Here is a 20253-nt window from a genome sequence, read left to right on the forward strand (position 1 = left end):
AGACACTCTGTATAAGGTAGTATTATTTTTATTATTGCAACACAATAACTGATCAGTAAATAAACTTCAGTAAATATTTAGTATTAAAAACTTTGATACCCTTGGAGAAATGAAGCCTTAAAATTTTTACTGCAATTTCACAAAATTGAAAATATTTCAAAAACGGTAAGGTTTAAGTATAATAGACCTTAATCAAATTTACCTTTATTTTAGTCGAAGAAACTAAAAATGTAATAATATACAGGGTGTTCCATTTAAAAAAATACAACTTTGATATTTTTTATTTATTTGGGACACTCTGTATCTTGTAAAATTGTTTTTAAATTGTACCTCTAATAGTCCTTCATCGAACCCAAAACTTGCAATTTGTAAAAATCTCATCGTTTAGCTACAATACTCCGTGTCGTATGTGGTGAACAACCCTGTATATTTATGAATTTCAACTAAGTAATATTAAAATTAAAAAAATCTCAAATTGTTTAAAAGATACACTCTATATATTTTTATTTTTTCTGATAGATTTTACAAAATCTTCAACTTTTATTAAGCATGTCATATATCTATTTTTAATAGTTTGCGATTTATTCCAATTTGTTCTATTTTTACCCATATTTTTAATACAATTATTGTGCTATAACATCATAGTTACCTTGACAAAACAAAAATATGTATAACTTACCTTTAACAAGTAGTTTAATAGTTAGTTACAATTTTATTATTAGTTAATAGCTATTTATGTAGCAAGTTGCGAAATGAATGTGTTGAAGCACGGGACTCAAAATTGTAGTTGTGTATTAAATTTTACCTGTATTTTAATCGTAGAAACTAAAAATCTAATTATAATAGGGTGTCCCATTTAAAAAAAATATGCCCCCGTGGCTTTTTTGATTCGCACTCAGGGGATCGATTTGATGCAGAATCAAAATATATCACCTAAATTTTTAGCTTTTGAACTTTTGAACGGTTTTCGAGGTTTTCAAAAAAAACTGTTTTTTCAGTTTTATTTTTATTTTTATAGTAAAATTTAAAATTAATTAAAGATGATTTCTTCTAATTCTTAGAAGTCTAAGACATGAAAAAATAATATGATCATGATTCTTAAACGAAAAGCCGATTTTTAGCGGAGGAAAGAAAATTAAATTTTCATTTTTTTAACCTTCATGAAATATGTCACTCACTAAAAATCGTCAGAAAATGTCGTTTATACTTCTTTACACTCAGGAATTTTTTAGAATTTTTTGAAGTGGTGGAACAATATGAAAAAAATTAAAAACAATTTTTTTTTCTAAAATCTTCTCTTTTAACTTATAATTTTTTTTAGTTTAAAAAAGTGCGTAGAAAATATTTTTTTACTTCAAATTCACAATGACTTTGCTTATTACACATTTTCAATCATATTGCTACGCAATGATTACGTAAAGACAGGGTTTTTGAAAAATTCGCGTCAGACTGACGCGTTATAACGCCATCTACTGGGATTTTCAGTAATCAGCAATCATATTCCTCTAAAGTTTTGCTTATTTAGGTAGCCAAACAATAAACTAGTCTTCATTGTTGTGTTATGTCATTGTATGTATTAAATTGCAACAAACCCATTAATTCAATTTGATCTATATTTAAAGTGGTAGGAGTTTGCAAAAGAGTTCTAGGGTCCTTTAGTACTTTGGTAGAACAGTTATGAAAGAACTTACTATAGAAAAAAGCTTTTTAAGTGCAGAATGTGTAATGTTAAAGCGCAGAGCTCATTCTCTTATGTTAGAACGAAGTCTTTCCTCCTTACCACATTCATTAATAGAGGCTTCTTCTTCACTCTCTCTTAACCAGACATCTTCCTGTTCCTAATCGTTTTGGCAACTTTCAGTTGGAAATATCTCAGGTTGATTCCGATCTCTGCTTGTGGATGGCAAATTTGCATGTTGGCTTTCAATATTGGTAGATGTAGTTTGAATGAGGTTTGGATTATTCATATTTTTTTTTAAATTCTGAAGAACCTTTCTGTTGAACGTAAATGTATTTTTGTGTTTTATCCAGTTTATTTTTTTATTATTCATTATAATACCGAATTGCTTGCTTGCTAATATATTATTTGTTTTGATTATATTAAAAATTTGAGGTTATGTCATTAGGTTTGGTTGCGACAAGGAAAGAGAGGGGACAGCTAACACGCATATTCTCCCGTGATCGGTTAGTGAGGCCAAAATTCGATCGGCGGCCATACTTTGGTGACAAGATTTCGAGGTGACACCGAGAGAATTTTTATGTTTTTTGTGACAACTGTTTTGTTTTAAATTTATAAACTGTATTGTTTAGTATGGTGAGATGTTCAACGTATGGCTGCAAAGGCCGAAGCGAGAAAAAAAGTGGCTGGAATTACATTTCACAGATCCAAAATCGATACACAACTTTTGTTATGTGGTCATAAAATGTACATTTTTCATTATAGCAGTAAAATATGTCAAATGCTTTTTAATATGTTTTGTACCACATCCAAACCAAACTATTTTAATAATTCCAAGTAGTATTTTCAATATCCTTTATTATAATTAATGTTTGAAACTATAAATAATGCTACTCAGCATGGATTTCTCCAGTGGCGTAGGGAATTATAATCAAGGAAATACAATTCCTGCAATAAACATTTTTTTATATAGTTTACATGTAAAAAATGTATAAAGTATTGTTATCAAATATGTAAAATAATTGTAAACTATTAAAAAAAAATTAAAAATTCTAGTGATAAAAAATCTATATGTATAGTTGTTATATAAAACTTAAATTTACCTGCCAAGATTTGCTGGGGGTGGACAAACTTGTGGTGGGCTACTTATTTTTTCAAAAAATTTGTTAATTTAGGTGTATAATAATAGTCTCAGTGAGTAATTAATAAAAATTTAAAAATAAATAAAATAACACAAAGCTTCTAGAATTGTTTATTTTTTTGTGGAATATTAGGATATTCTTATGATTGAAGGTAACAAATATTAAAAATTACATTATTCATTGAATCCGTACGCAAGTGTGAAGGGGAATGGCTTCCCCATATAATTTTACATATAAAATGACAGCGATCTTCATTTCATAGCTATCGCTGACGCCGTCTTTTTTCGATGTCGTTTTGTATAGTTTTTATGTCATTTTATATGTAGAATTATATGGGGAATATCATCGATCGTAATTTACAAGCCAACTGGACGTCGTTTTTTTTCGATTATACGGTATAATAATGAATCTAGCCAATTCTCTTCACACTTGCTTACGGATTCAATATTTAATGAATAATAATAATATAATTTCTAATAATCATTTGTGAAATTGTCATTTCCAAACAAACAAGAGGCCGTTTTTTTCGATCATACAGTATATATGTATATACACGTTTAAAATATATGTTATTACATTATTTTTTATTTAATTATTCATTATACACACGTTAATAAATAAATAATTGTCTTGATAATCAGAGTCCACTGTGACTGTTAAGTAAATTTTGCATTATCGACTTAGATATTCTAATATTACAAAGGTGAGACTATAAAATACAAAATTGTATATGCATTACTCAAAAATGAACGATATATTAGTTTACGTTTTAATAAATATTTTGTACCGTCTAGGTACAAGCTAATTTCTGATGCTACGCCATTGGAGAATCTCGCGTGGTGACAACTTGCCTCACTTTCAGCTGCCGTGTTACCTGTCCCCTCTCTTTCCTTGTCTAAGGGTTTGGTATTCGGTAACTACAGGTTATATAAAGCATGCAAACATTTGAAAGGTGCAAAAAACGATTTGAGGGAACAATTATATAACTTGTAGTATTATTGGTTATATAATGGTTCTCAATAACACCTTTAATTATATAGTGTATATCTTGCGTACCTTTATAACACCTAATACCAGAAGTTATATAAAATAGATGTGAACACCTTTATAAAACCTTATTATGAAACATTTAGTAACAAAAACCTGTAGTGTTATAAGGAAAGTGATAAATAACATTTCAAGGTTACTTTTAGTGATAAGTAACCAACGCTACACTTATATAAATCAAAACACTGTAAGATACCAATGAGACATTTATTAAACCTTTATATAACTAACCTTGAAAATATATAACCTAAAGGAACTTAAAATGTTACTTGGGAAAAATTTAGGTGAATTATTTTGATTCCACACCAAATCGATCCCCTGAGTGCAAGTCAAAAAATTCCAAGGGGCAGATTTCCTACATTAATCCGGCTATATCCTTTGATACATTTTTTTTTATTTTGGATACTCCGTACCTTGTTAACATCATTTTAAAGATTAGCTTTGGTAATCTTCCAACGATCCCACGACCCACAATTTTTAAAAATCTAATCTTGTGGCTTCAATACTTCGTGTCGAAAGAGGTGAATAACCCTGTAGACGGGTTGCAAAACTGAAAACATCGTACATTTTGAGTCACTCCTAGACGCTTCTCTAACTAGACCGATATCGCGTCGAAATTCCCAGTCATTCCTCGCCACCACATTAACCCTCAATCACTGCAGATGTCTGAGTGGCAAACGAAAGGAGGAATAAAGGCGTGAGTTGCATTTTTTACCCTGTTTTTCCCTCTCGGTGGCTCTTTCCGCAGACTTAATTCCAATTATAACTAACGCGCCGAGTTACGACAAACCTTTTCCACTTCCTGACGGTAATGACGCGTCAAAATTCGCGTTTGATGCAAAGATGAAGATAATGGCTGCATTTTCGGGCCGTCCGTCGCGTCGTCTCGTGAGGCTCATGGTTTATTTAGTACCTTTGCAGGTCTAGTGGTGGTAATGATAGAAAAACGACTTAAGGCAGTTTGTTATATGCGGATAATGCATAGATTTTCGTTGGAATGACTTGGTTATTCGTATTTTTTCAGTGCCTTTCATAACTTTTTTTCCATAGAAACTATTAAAATTGCCTTATATCTATCAAAAATAGTAGGTAAAATAGTACTTTAACCTCAAGGGTAGACTAAATGATACTTTAGCAGCGAGGATAGGTTAAAAACTTTATTTCTTCTCGCACGTTTTTTAATTGCTTCCATTTTTGAAAATTTTTGTATTCATTTTCATAAGTTATTCGCGATTTAAATGGAAGTAGTTTGGATATGGCGTTTGTCACCTCCGCCTGAATATCTGTTGGTAATTTACTTATTTCGTTTTGAGCCATTTTTGGCTCCAATTCAATCAGCAATCGACACGAAAGAGAACATGCCCTAGACACTGAATGGTAATTTAATAGAACTACAAATTTAGTTTCTTCCGCATCACCAGACGGCGCAAAGGATATTAAAGTACAGGTTTCTAATTTATATATGAAGATGACATGACAGTCTCTATGTTAACTGCTGTCTATAGTCTAGTTCTAGTTGACAAAATGTTGGTGATCCGTCAAGATATTTTTAAATCACTATTTAAATAATTATTATTAATTCAGATATTCCTGATCTGTGATTGGATATTTCAGTGATTTCAGTGATTTGTGTTTATAGTTTGAATTTTTATTAGTTTGTGTCTTCTGATATTTACAGTCGATCATCATTTTCGTGTCAGATACTAAACTTTTTTATTAAAGTCATTTTGACATTTTAGAAATGATAAATTTTTGAACCAAATAAAAAAAATAATTTAATCATAAATAAGTAAGTACGTAGTTGGTAATATATCGTATTTTAGTAACAGTTAATTAGTAGTCAATAATATTTTTTACTATATTATAATGTAGTTGTTAAATCAAAAAAAATAGGTGCTACGTGATCTATTGTTGGTGTTTAAAATGTATTATGTATTCATAATTTTAATTTTGTTTTAATTATGTTACACTTCTAAGGGTCTAATAAAACATATGATGTAGTAAAAAAGTCTATATTTATTATTTTATATTTTACAAGGAATAATTTTGCGCTTGAATAACGTTATCGTTTTAGTTAGCGTTAATAAATAACGGAACGCTAAAATTATGTTATGCCAAAACTCTCCATTAGTTTCTTCCGGATCACCAGGTGGCTCTAAATAACGGACCCATTTGTTTTATATCAGTGTCCAATCTATCTCTAGTACGTGGCATTAATCTATAAAAGAGAATTAAAAAATATTGACTCAAAACTGACAACTAACGAGACAGCCTTATTTATTTGTCAAATTACATAGAAACCAAGGCCAATCCAGCACAATATTTTTTCTATTCGTAATAAATTCCTTGAAATAATAATTTCTGAATATTTTTTAAAACGTAACTTGCTACGGAAAAAATAATGTTTTATACACGACGATAAAATTGCATTATCGTCTCCCGAAATTAGTCTTTTTGGTCGACGATAAAATACCATTTTATCGTCTTAAAAAAAAGTATAAAAAATAATTATAAATGTTTTATTTTGAGTTTTATTAACCTAAAAAAGAGTCATAATATTCTAAATTATCTATCTAGTAATAATTCCATTTTAACTAAAATGATCATAACAATAGTTATACTTATTATAATATAATTTTTTTGAAGTTTATAAAAAGCATTTATAAAAAATATATATTCTTCGAATCCTTCTATGTTATTTAATAGCTGTTAGTAAGAAGTTTTACTTAAAATATACGCACATAGTGCACACAAAATTTTTCTTCAGTTATAACTCAACATATAGTCTCAGGGCTTCGACAAAAGCCAGTTAAAACGACTGGTGTAAAATTTTCTAGTAAATACTCTATGCATACATCTTACGGCACAATTTGTCTCTTCATTAATTTAATTGCGGTCACACTCGAAGCGCTTTCGAAGTTTGTTAAGTGCTGGCATAGTTAGAAAGTGCTGGTGTACAGAACATTTCAGATATTAGCACAAATGCTCTTCATAACCTTGTTTAAACTAGATAGATCGTACAAGAGAAACTTTGACTGTCTAGTAAACCAATTAAACGGTATAATATATATTTTTGTATATTGCTAATATATGTTAAAATAAATCTAAAACAACCTGGCATTCTAGATTGACATTTGAAATATTATTTTTGAAGTGAAACTTCTACCGCGAGTCGGCCTTGATTGACGGCATAACCTTGTCATGACGCCAAGGTCATGAGAAGCATCAGATCAAAGAAGTAATCGTTGACAGGAGATATGCCTTATTTTGATTATTTTATAGGGTTATGGCACAGGTAATGGTTGAGAATTGTTTTTTAGTTCGTTTAATTTAACAATTACTAAAACCAGCAGTTTCAAGAATGTTATTTAAAAATAAAAAATAAAAATGCAAAATATTTATTATCTGTTAACATGGATTTGAACGATAATAGGTAAGAACACTAAATTGATTCGAATAATGCTAACATTTGCCTATAAAGTAGTGTCGCTATCTTAATTTCTATGAAAATGTGACATTTGATTTTTCCCATGTAGTCTTCAAATGGTCTAAAAGTCATCAGGAATGACCCATTATGCAGTAAAGAGACTATTGTTGAATCATTGGTAGGTCTTTTGTAGGCATTTCACAAATAAAATGAATTGTCTCATCAAAAACTGAAAATGCAAAACAGATAGTAAGCTTTATAAATATCTGTACAAATAACCATACCTACGTCTATTTATGTCCTACAATCCAACCATATTTTAACCAATATTTTAATATCCTAGCACAAGGAAATAATCAAAAATACACTTTTTATATCAAGAATAGTAATAGGTATACCCAATTTCGATGTCATTGGGTATACCCAGTTTCCAAAAGATATTTTTTCTAAAGTAATTCTTTTTCTCTGACGGCCATTAAATATTCCGAATACGTGTTATGGCTCCAGAAACAGTTCCCTGCCGAACGTCACGAAGTTTGAAATTTATTAGATGCTCCAAAACAGCCATTTAATGGTCCAGATAAGATCGTAATATTAATTAAGTTTCTCATTTTCGTTTTTAAGGCTCTTCAGGGACAGCTTCCCAACCCTTTGTTACTTGTCCCTGAAGGGTAAACATGGGGTGTACACCCCTGAAATATTTCTTCTTTATTTTGATTCACAATACAAGGTATAATAATTTTTTTTTAAAGTATTATTTCGTTAAATGATATTAAATTATCAGTTACTTACTTACTTTCGGAGAAGATACTACGAGTAACAAAGACCTGGAACTGTATAATGAGTTTACATCTATACTAATATATAAAATCCCTAAGTCACTGATTAATCACGATCCTGCTCAAACCAATAAACGTAAGAAGCTCAATTTTGGCATACAGGTTGATTCTAGGGTATAGAGGTTCGATAAGAAGGGATTTTTTGAAATTCCTGTTCCAAGAGGATGAAACCACCCCTGAAATATTACAATATTCTTTATTTAAAAAACGCTCAAGTTTCCGAAAAAAACGCTTAAACACGTATAGGATTTTAGTTTTTTACATATTTTAAAATTTTTTAAAAATGTATACAGTATACGGTGCTTCGAAAAATCTGGTCATTGATTAATCACGATCCTGCTTAAAGCGCTTGACGTAAAAAGCTGATTTTTGGAAAACAGATTGACTTTAGGGTGTACAGGTTCGGTAAGAAGGGATTTTTCGCAACTCGAATTCTAAGGGGGTGTCAAGATTCCTCAAATATTAGAATATTTTTTATTTAAAAACCGGTGAGTTTTTCGGAAAAACTCTTAAACACGTATATTTTATTTTGTTGTTTTTTTAAAAATTTATACAGGGTGTTTCATAAAATATGACCATTGAGGTAATCACGATTCTGCTTAAACTGCTTGACGTTTAGAGCTGATTTTTGGCAGACGGATTGACTGCGGGGTGTAGAGGTTTGATAAGGAGGGGTTTCTTGAATCTCAAATTCCAAGAGGGTGAAAACGCCTATCAAATATTACGATATTTGTTATTTATAAAACGGTTAGTCTTTCGGGAAAACGCTTGAACACGCATAATTAATTTTGTTTTTTTTACATATTTTAAATTTTTTTAAAAAATCATACAGGGTGTTCCAAAAAGTTGGGTAATTGATTAACCACGATTCTGCTTAAACTGCATGACGTAAAAAGCTTATTTTTGGCAAACGGATTTTTCGAAAGTCAAATTCCAACGAGATGAAACTACGGAAATTGCTTTATCATCACCATTACAAATGATTAATTCGACGCGAACGGAGTCGCGGGTACACGCTGGTTTTATATAAAAATATAAAGATAACATTCTCTGCATAACATCTCATTTCGTTTATAGTGTAATGAGTAGGTAAATAAATACACTAATCAACTCTATCTACATTGCGACAATTAAAAATTCGCCTCACAATGTTATTTCCTCGATTCACCCGCTCTGCACTGATTGTACCAAATTTCTCAAAAGAATGACCGGTGCAAACTCGGACATCGTTAAGGTCTCCACACACTTTAATTTTCACCGTGCAGTTCAAAACCTGGGGGTAGAAAACATGGACAAGCAACCTCCACGACGATTAAAAATTTGCCTCACAATGTTATTTCCTCGATTCACCCGCTCTGCACTGATTGTACCAAATTTCTCAAAAGAATGACCGGTGCAAACTCGGACATCGTTAAGGTCTCCACACCTTATTTAAATTATACTTTTTGTAAATCAGTTTTTTCATCCTAAAATATTCAAAACTATTCCCAATTTATCCAATTTTCGCTTGAAAACATTTTATTTTACCCATTTTCTCTACTGCCGGTCAAAATTTCATTTTGTCCTTCGTTCCCGCTATGTTTTACACGTATTAAACTCCAAGTGCGGCGACTCGTGACGCCAACAAGGTAAGGTATACTACGTATATAAAATATAATGGGTTAAGGAGCGATAGATATAGTTTTTATTGGCCATTGACCGCGTCATTCATAAAATTATTTGTAAAGTAGGCAACTTTATATACCTACACCTGTATTTGGTAGTTTACTGACAGACGATATAAAAAGTAGTTGTTTTTGTCTTTGTCGAGAAACCAGCGTGTTATTATTGTAATTTGTTATATTGTTTACAGTGGCGTAGCTAGGTAACCAAGGGACCTGGGGCAAATTAAAAAATGGGGCCCCACGTCACTGCTATGTATACTGATTAGGTTTACAATTAATGTTTGGTGTAGGTTTGGCTAATAAAACGAAATAGAAAAGATTCAAGGGTTTATTATACAGGGTGTCCCAGAAATAAATGCAAGTATTTTAAGGGTGGTAGATCTCGATAAAAGAAACATATTTTTTCTTTACCGTTTTTCAAATAAGTCCAAAATAACGGAGTTATTTTACTTTAAAAATTAAAAAAAATGTTTTTTGCTAAAATTTTGAGAACCACTGAATCTTTTCTGGATTTTTCTTCATGTAAATTTAATCTAATATTTATGTTGCAATATTATCAAGAAATTATGTTTTTTAACTAAAAACTAAAAAAATTTCCAAAAAATTTTTCAAAAAATATGGAATTATCAAAAAAAAATCGCGAAAAAAACCTCATAGGCGTGTCTCTGGGGTTGAACTTTACTACCAGTTAAAATACTTGCACTTATTTCTGGGACACCCTGTATAAAGGTCGGGCCTACCAACTGACTAAATAACAATTATATTTACAATTTTTTCCTAGCTGTAGTTTTCGCAAAAGTATCAATGACTTCGTTTAAATCCAGGCTTGATGCAGTTTTATTTTCAATTGCTATTAGCGATAAATGTCGGTGTCGAGTTTGGCCCATATTATATTTTAAATAATTTTTTATTATTTATAATTTGCTAAATGACCTTTCAGCTGCTGCAGAAGTGACAGAAATTGTAAAGAATAATAACATTGCTGTAAATACTTCCGTTAGGTCGCATTAGAGCACTCCATATTTGCTCATTATTTCCTTACATAATTGGTGAACAGTCAATGCTTGAGTTAGTTGAGGTAAAACTAGGTGGTAAATATTAGTAAATTGAAGTGAAAAACTAGGGCCTATTGTATCTGAATATTTTCTTTAGAATTCTTCACACTTTTGTAATAAAGTTGCTTCATCAACATGTAATAAAAATGTTGGTGTTAGACTGCACTCATACCAATAAAACGTGTATCTAATTGAGATATTACTGTGTGTAGTACATTATTGAAAATCTCAATTTTATATATTTTTCTCGGTTTGGAAATCGGTGAGGTTTAGTCTATAGATTTGGCACGATTTATTGACTTAACGGACATCAATATGAGTGGTAAAATCAAATAAAATTGAACCAAAAATTGAAATATTAACCAGTACGAAAAAGTTTATTGACACTGGCTTACTTACTCCTGATACAGCATTAATTTTTTAACCATTCTCGAAAAAAACATCTTAACTCGAATTCACAATAAAACGCACATCGATGAATAATAAAACGCACATATCACTATCCGTCAAATTGACAACACTGCCAACCTACAGAAAGAATTTAGGGGAATTCCCTAGGCATAACTTTTTTAATTTCTCTCAACTGAGTTGTCCTGATTAAAGTGGGGTTTCAACCTGTCATATTTATTTTGAAAATGGGAGAAATTTCCAAAAGTTCAGTTCGATCAAGATTTCTGGTAAGGATTCGAGGGCCCCCTGAGCTTGAGGGCCCAGGGGCACTGCCCCGCCGAGCCCCTAGGTAGCTACGCCACTGATTGTTTATTAGTTGAGAATCAATATAGTTGATTAAGAAATACCGAGTGCATTATAGTGCTATATAAATATATTACAGTCATATCGCTGGAAAAATTTCGCCGTTTGGGCAGTTTGGGTGTTTATAAAAACTCAAATTAAGTAACCCTCAACTGTAATCAAATTAAGGCTGATTCATGGTACACCGTGACGGGCCGGGGCCGTGCGACGGTGAAGGCACGGCCAAACATTGTCAAATGTTATTTATACCTATGCATTCATGCTCAGCCGAGCACGGGCCCAGCTTCGCCGGAACCCGTCCGTGCCCCGTCCGAGAAATGTCGGTGTACATTTTTCCTCGGATCCGCTACGGTCCGGCCCCGTTGCGGCAAACATAAATGAGTCGCCCGGGCTAAATACTTCGTTCATCTACGGGCCTATAGCGGCTGTTTTCTAGCAGTGTTGCCGCACCCAACTTTTAGCGCGTACCACATTATAAACTAAAAATGTACCACTTTGGTACAATTTTTTAAAGCACAACAAAATACATCTGCATATGACTTTAACCGGTTTGGTCGCTGTGAATTTCTTCATAAATTTCTACATAAAAAAACTTCCTGGAGAAAGACACAAATCGAGACGAAAAACATGAAATAGAAATTCAGAAAACCCAATTATAAGTATGTATAGGTTGAAGAATTCTAAGTAATTCTAATACTACACACAATACTTGGAAAACTTAAATTTTATTTAAAAAAAACGCAAATATAGAAGCATGTTAGAAACAGTAAATTTTCAAGTTTTTTCTTCGGGTTATTTAATATAGGCAACGCTATAGACATTACAACGTTTATAATACGTCGTTAATTAATGCGGATTTTCTCCGAATGGTATCGGTAAGCGCGTTTAATGCAATATCAACGACAATAATTATTAAATATCTATTCAATTTCGGTGCGCGTGGGAAATAATTATTGTACCAAATTATCCTGGATTTGAAAATGTAGTACCACTGTACCAAATAGAATTAAAAGTATCAAATTTGGTACAAATGTACCACTGCGGCAACACTGTTTTCTAGAATATAATCGGCACGGACATAATCCCCGTTGTCCACTCGGTGTAACATATATTGAGGGCCCGGGCGTGGCCCGGTGTCTACTGCACGGAACGTGCCCGGCTCGGGTACGGCCCGGTGTACCATGAATCAGCCTTTATAAAACAACCTGGGTTTTTGTATCGTTTATCGCGTATCGTGCGTATAATGTTTGATTTAGTCAATATAAATCAATATTTAAATTTTAAATATCGAAAAAAGAAATTAGTTTTAGTTGCCGTAGATTTGTTGTAGCCGAGGGTTTGAGATGCAGCGCGAAATTTGTGTAGGTAATAATTCATAATTTTCTGGTTCTGGATAAATGATGAACTCTACTAAATTACTAAATTATTTGTGTAACATCACCTTAAGTGCCGTTTACAGACTCAGTTAATTTGCGCAAACTGGTTCGTCCAAGACACCCGTGACATAGAACAACTAAAAAGGAGATCGAAACAGTAAATGAAGAATTAAACGTAGCCCGACATTTTTAACTGAACACTCCTGACCGTTTGATTTAAACTACCCGAAAGTATGGAGACAAAATACCCGAAGTGTATGGAGGGTTCTAGAGCTGTCAGTTTGGACTGGACGATAAAATGGGGCCGCATTTGCGCTGACGAACTTGCATTGTTTTTAGTTTTAGGACGCTGCCGGGCTGGAATCAGTTTAAGGTACGTAAAATAAAGAGATAAAGTGTCCGCTTGTTACGACTATTTTAGAAACAACAACGGTTCTTAATGGTTTGTCGTTGTTAGAGAGTTTTAAATTCTTTTTACTTGTTGGCAGTACTGCTAGATTCTCTATAAAACTAAATAAAGTTTTTTTTCACAGAATATCTTAATTATCAGTTTCTAAAGAAGAGATACAGTTATTTACAATTATTGATAGTGTTGCGGGCCGGTGTGGACTCGACCTAACCTCACAATATGGCCCGCCCTCGGATGACCTTAACATCGCATAGACACCGCAATGATTCATTCGTTCGAGAAGAATCGAGTCCCACTGGAATGGACTAGTACATACGAGAACATTCGAAAACCTTCTCTACGCACCTAACGATCTATGGACAATTCTAGAGTTCTTTACCTGTCGGTATAAAAGCCGGCGGCGGTGGCCTACAGGGGGCAGTTATAAATATACAGTTGACGCGCTAAAATTCAAAATAAATTCTTAGTTATAAATCGTTTGTAAATAGTTCTATAAGTCTTTTATCGTTATTGTTTTTGTTAATTAGTGTTAAATAAATAGTGTTTAAATAAATTGTTACTTTCTATCCACACGGAACCGACGAAAAACGTAACAAAATGTCTCAGGATCCTGCCTCAATCAAAACGTCTCTCAGTCTGGCTTGCAAAATGCTTTTCTTTCCATCTGTCTCGCATTCCCTCTCTTCTAGTATGCATTTTAATTCCGACACTTTCAGGTTTTTCAATAATTTTTTCGGAGCCATCGTTAGTCTTTTTATTTTTCTAGTTTATCACACACGCCACACTTGACACCAATTGTTACGTTTTTCGTCGGTTCCGTGTGGATAGAAAGACCGGAGGGACAAGAAGAGAGAAGACAGGTCGTCATTCCAAAGAAGAGGGTCCCAGAAGTCTTGGAGGAAGTTCACAATGGAACCAGCGGAGGACATCTTGGTGTTACCAAGACACTTGGCAAGCTGCGTGAACGGTTCTACTGGGTGAACTGCAAAGAAGATGTGAGGGCCTGGTGTAAGAAATGTGACATTTGCGCAGCCATTAATGGGCCACAAAAGCGTGGTAAAGCCCCTATGCGCCAGTACAATGTTGGTAGTCCCTTCGAACGAATAGCGATCGACGTGGCTGGTCCTTTCCCGGAGACGAACGATGGCAACAAATACATTGTGGTAGTAATGGATTACTTCAGCAAATGGGTCGAGGCCTACGCGTTGCCAAATCAAGAAGCGTCCACGATTGCTGATGCCCTTGTTAAAGAATGGATCTGCAGGTTTGGTGTTCCCATGGAGCTTCATTCAGATCAGGGAAGAAACTTTGAGTCCAATCTGTTCCAAGGCGTCTGTGAAGTCCTGAACATCCGCAAGACCAGGACGACTGCTCTACATCCACAATCCGATGGGATGGTTGAACGCATGAACAGAACTATCAACCGTTATCTGGCCAAAGTAGTCTCTGACCACCAAAGAGACTGGGACAAATTTCTTCACCTGTTCCTGTTGGCCTACCGTTCATCCGTCCAAGAATCTACAGGGCAAACTCCAGCCAGCATCGTTATGGGACGGGAAGTGCGCCTACCCTGTGATCTGAAATTTGGTTGCCGACCGGGAGAAGAAGTCGCCGGAGAAGATTATGTCCACACACTACGTCAAAGGATGGACGACATTCATCAGAGAGTCCGCCTAAATATTCAAAGTGCTAGTGACCGAATGAAGGAACACTACGACATTCAAGCTGAGCATGGAGGATACCAACCAGGGAAGTTGGTGTGGCTATATAACCCGCAGAGACGTCGTGGGTTATCTCCGAAGCTACAATCCTCGTGGGAAGGGCCATACGAAGTCATGGATAGAATTAATGACGTCGTATACCGTATCAGAAAATTGCCAAAAGGAAAACCGAGGGTAGTCCATTTCAACCGTTTGAGCCCCTACCAAGGCGAAATAGAAGATCGTGCTGGGACCGTGAGAACCTGCAGCTTTGATCCCCCTGATTCGGAGATGTCCTTTGACGATTTCATGGCCCGATACAACAGCAGTGAGAAGGCTCGCTATGGTGTAACCAAAGAAGATCAACGAGACCTCTTTTCCGTGCCTCCTGATTATTCGCTCGCTCATTGTGTGGCCCGAGGTTTGCGGATGTCCAGAGGAATCGCTGCGACGTTCAATGAGAAGTTTGGGCGTGTCAGAGAACTACGCCGACAGGATCCAGAGGTTGGAAGCGTCTTGAGGCTAACCGACAATGCACATGGTCAAGCAAGACACATCTTCTACCTAGTCACTAAGGAATGGTCGCCGAGTAAGCCGACTTATCTCAATCTATGGAACACCCTGATTGAACTCAGAGAAGCCTTGCTAAACAACATCATTACACGATTAGCCATACCGAAGCTGGCGTGTGGACTCGATGGTTTGAGTTGGCGTACAATCCGGAACATGATTGAAGTCTTGTTCAGATTTACGGGAATCGAGATCCTTGTTTGCTGCTACAACCCAAAGCTGAGATCGGGAGAGAAAACTGTAGACTGCTATTTCTTCCAGACTTCGCAATGTACCAGGGGCCAGCTTTGCAAATACCTTCATTCACCGTGTACATCTCGGGACGAGCATGTACCTAAGAAGGGGGCAGTGTTGCGGACCGGTGTGGACTCGACTTAACCTAACAATATGGCCCGCCCTCGGATGACCTTAACATCGCATAGACACCGTAATGATTCATTCGAAGATTCGAGAAGTATCGAGTTCTACTGGAATGGAGTAGTACATACGAGAACAATCGAAACCTTCTCTATGCACCTAACGATCTATGGACTATTCTAGAGGTTCTTTACCTGTCGGTATAAAAGCCGGCGACTGTGGCCTACAGAGCGCAGTTATAAATATACCAGTGCAGTTGACGCGCTAAAATTCAAAATAAATTCTTAGTTATAAATCGTTTGTAAATAGTTCTATAAGTCTTTTATCGTTATTGTTTTTGTTAATTAGTGTTAAATAAATAGTGTTTAAATAAATTGTGACTTTCTATCCACACGGAACCGACGAAAAACGTAACAATAGAGACTAGGATGGGTCAAAAAATCACCTATTTTTTTATTCATTTTATACTCTGGAAAAAATGTTGGTAGACATCTCAAAAAAATTCTCTCCAAATATGAGCTCCTAATTTTAATAGGTAGGTCGTCTGCTTTTCAGTTTTCTATTTTTTCCATATTATTAGAAAGAGAAAATCATATCTTGTCATCTACTATTTGGAAAACATATCTCGTCTCGTACTTTCGAATTATTAATCAAAAACCGTTAAAATTATTGTGCATGAAAGTTTGACGATGAATATATTTTAAACGGTTAATTTAATCGACTAATCATAAGAAACCATTTTTGTAAAACAGTGAATTTACTACAAAACCATGAGTTGCACGTATAATAATGATTTTTTGTTAACGAGTTATAAAATTCATAAGAAAGAAGAAATCTGCCTAAAAATAATCAAATTTCAACTTTTAATAACTTTTGAACGGTAAGGTTTACAAAAAAAAATGTCAGAGACCTTTAGACCGATCTGTAGAGAATTCAATTTTCTATAAAGATGTGAAACGAGATATTTTTCCAAACAGTAAATACCGAGATATGAATTTTTGTTTCTAATAACACGGAAAACATAGAAAACTGAAAGGCGAAGGACCTTCCTCTTAAAATTAAGAGCTCATACTTGGAGAGAATTTTTTTGAGGTGTCTACTCTCTACCAACCTTTTTTCAGAGTATAAACCACCCGAATAGATTTATTGATTGAACTCCTTGTTTAATGTATCTATAAAAGTCGTGAAATTGGGACAATGACACTATCAAATCCTAAAGATTACATTAAGTCTGTTGTCAAACCATGTCTTAGATCATATACAGTATGTCTATCCGTTTTGTAGCAAAATTTGGGGCATCCATAAAGGGGGAAACGATATTCTTTCAATGTTCTCGTAAAAAATTAGACGACGAGTCCCATCAATAAAATTTCGACATATTTGCAAGTAGCCAATGAAATGAGTGGGCGGAGTGTCTTGCGGTGTCCTACTCGTCAAGTCCACGTAGACCCTCTCCAGCTTCTATTTAGGTAGCGACTTATAAAATACATTGCTGTTTATTGAAATGTTTTGTGTCCGCATTTCTTTCATAGGCACAGATCCACTAGACAAACTTTAAGTAATATGTCTATAAGGTTTGTATCGTCATAATCATCATTTCCAGTTTATTTAGCTATTTTCAATAATGGTGTAGGTTCCCTTACATATTTATATAATTTATCTGTAATTTGGGTAATTTACCTGTAATACCTCTTTGTTTTCTATTGTTGACTATGTGGAGCCAAGCTATCTCTGTTAATTTTCTATATCTATTCTCCCAAGAAGCATTTTTTGTTTTATAAGTGTGTTAGGAAACTACCCAACACCATATTATACAACCTAAACGCATCTAGAATGGTTGTCGTGAGTTATTCGTAACCATTATATAACACTTATATGCCCTAAACGGTCCATTTTATAACTGTTGCTATGGTAACCCTTAACACTCAAGGTGTGCAACCAAAGTCCTGAAAACTTTCTCAACACCTTTATATATCCTATCGAGTTACCGCTATAAAACTGAAAAAGGGTATATATTAGTTATATAGTGGTGCTGAGAAGGTTCCCAGAGACTACCTCCATAGAAATATCGGGCATGCGCGTTTTTTAAAAATCTACTTGTTTCTTTCTGAATAACTACTTTAATATTTGCCTCTTTTTTAACATAAAAAGCAGATATGATCTTATTGCTCCAAGTTGTCCTACGCAGATAATCCAGACCAGAAACAAAAGAGACAAAATGACGCCATCCCTGTCATAGCCTACAAAAGCGTTTGCGTTATGCAAATGACTTTATAGAAATTACTGGCTTAATAAAGTCTATTGTGCCTAGCCAGAGTACTAAATACATATGCGATATTAAATTTACTGTGTGAAAATCAATTTTACCTCCAAAAAACACATGCGCTCCCAAAAGCAGATATATTTAATAGATTTTTTTATAAACAGAAAAAATATGGTAAAATTTTTGTAATGAAAGTCAAATTTATTAATACAAATAATAGAACATACGACTTTTTTAATACATAGAAATAACTGGCAACTGGCCAAAATATAGTTTTGTACCAGTTTTCAACGTTATCTTAGAAATACTCATTGTAGCCAAAAATGAAGACATCAATAATAATGGCGTCCATTATATAAGTGCTATATATTACTTTAGGGTCTATAACATATTCATCAACCATTATATAAATTTGGTTACTTTGGGGTTGCGTAAATGAGTTTGGGTTATTTAAAACACCAATTTTAGTGTTTTATACAACTAAAGGTGATACAAATTACCATTATAAATGCCGAGGTGTTTATGGCTACTTTTAGTTACTCAGAAAACCTTTATGTAACCCGTGGTGTCGACTGTAGCGACTCCCTGCGAACGATTTTTGACATTACAGCAATTTGACAGAAAATGTGCAGAAAAAAAAGCATAACCTCATAAAATTGAAATAATACTGTTTTGGTACAATTTGATCTATATTTAAAGTGGTAGGAGTTTGCAAAAGAGTTCTAGGGTCCTTTGGTAGAACAGTTATGAATTAATTGACTATAGAAAATAGTTCTTTAAGTGTAGAATGTGTAATGTTAAAGCGCAAAGCTCATTCTCTTATGTTAGAGAATGCCTTAACCAGGCATCTTCCTGTTCCTGATTGTTTTGGCAACTTTCCGTTGGAAATATCTCAGGTTGATCCTGATCTCTGCTTGTGGATGGTAAATTTGCATGTTGGCTTTCAATATTGGTAGATGTAGTTTGAATGAGGTTTGGATTATTCCTATTTTTTTAAATTCTGAAGAACCTTCTCTTGAACGTAGATGTATTTTTGTGTTTTGTCCAGTTTATTTTTTATTATTCATTATAATACCGAATTGCTTTGCTTGCTAATATATTATTTGTTTTGATTATATTAAAAATTTGAGGTTATATCATTAGGTTTGATATTCGGTAACTACAGGTTATATAAAGCATGCAAACATTTGAAAGGTGCAAAAAAACGATTTCAGGGATTATATAACTTGTGGTATTATTGGTTACATAATGGTTCTTAATAACACCTTTAGTTATATAGTGTATATCTTGCGTACCTTTATAACACCTAATACCAGAAGTTATATGAAATAGATGTGAACACCTTTATAAAACCTTACTATGAAACCTTTAGAACAAGAACCTGTAGTTTTATAAGGAAAGTGATAATATAGTGAGAATATATAAAAATAATAAATAAAATTTATTAAAAATTATCACAAAATACTGAAACTAACTTGAATTAAAAAAATCTTGTATGCACAATCGTTAGTATACGATATTGTTTTGGTGCATAATATTTATTTATACACCAAAGGCCGCCACTATGATCTATTATATCATTCTATCATACATTATCATCTATAATAGAATGATAATGCCTCACGATGGGCATTATTACATTTTAACCCCGGAGATGCATGTTAAAGAGTGAATAATAGAGATCTGTATTATAGTTTATAATATGCGCCACAAGTTTTTTTACTTGTTTAGTGTTGTGTTTTGTATTTTAGAAATAATTTACTATTACATACCTAAGAAACACACCTGTCCTTTTTTAAGGTATAGAAAATTATTGCACTATATTTAGAAGAAGATAATATCAGGTTAAAAAACAAAAACGTGTAAATTTTGACGGTTTAATCTAAAGCGTTTTATCCTTACTAATAAATGGCCATAAAATATACTTTATCTTTTAGGATTTTCGATAAATGAAGTATAAGGAGACAAAAAAC

The sequence above is a fragment of the Sitophilus oryzae genome, unplaced genomic scaffold, assembly GCF_002938485.1.
Source record: "Sitophilus oryzae breed Bouriz unplaced genomic scaffold, Soryzae_2.0 scaffold_1619_pilon_pilon, whole genome shotgun sequence".
Lineage (NCBI taxonomy): Eukaryota > Metazoa > Arthropoda > Insecta > Coleoptera > Curculionidae > Sitophilus > Sitophilus oryzae.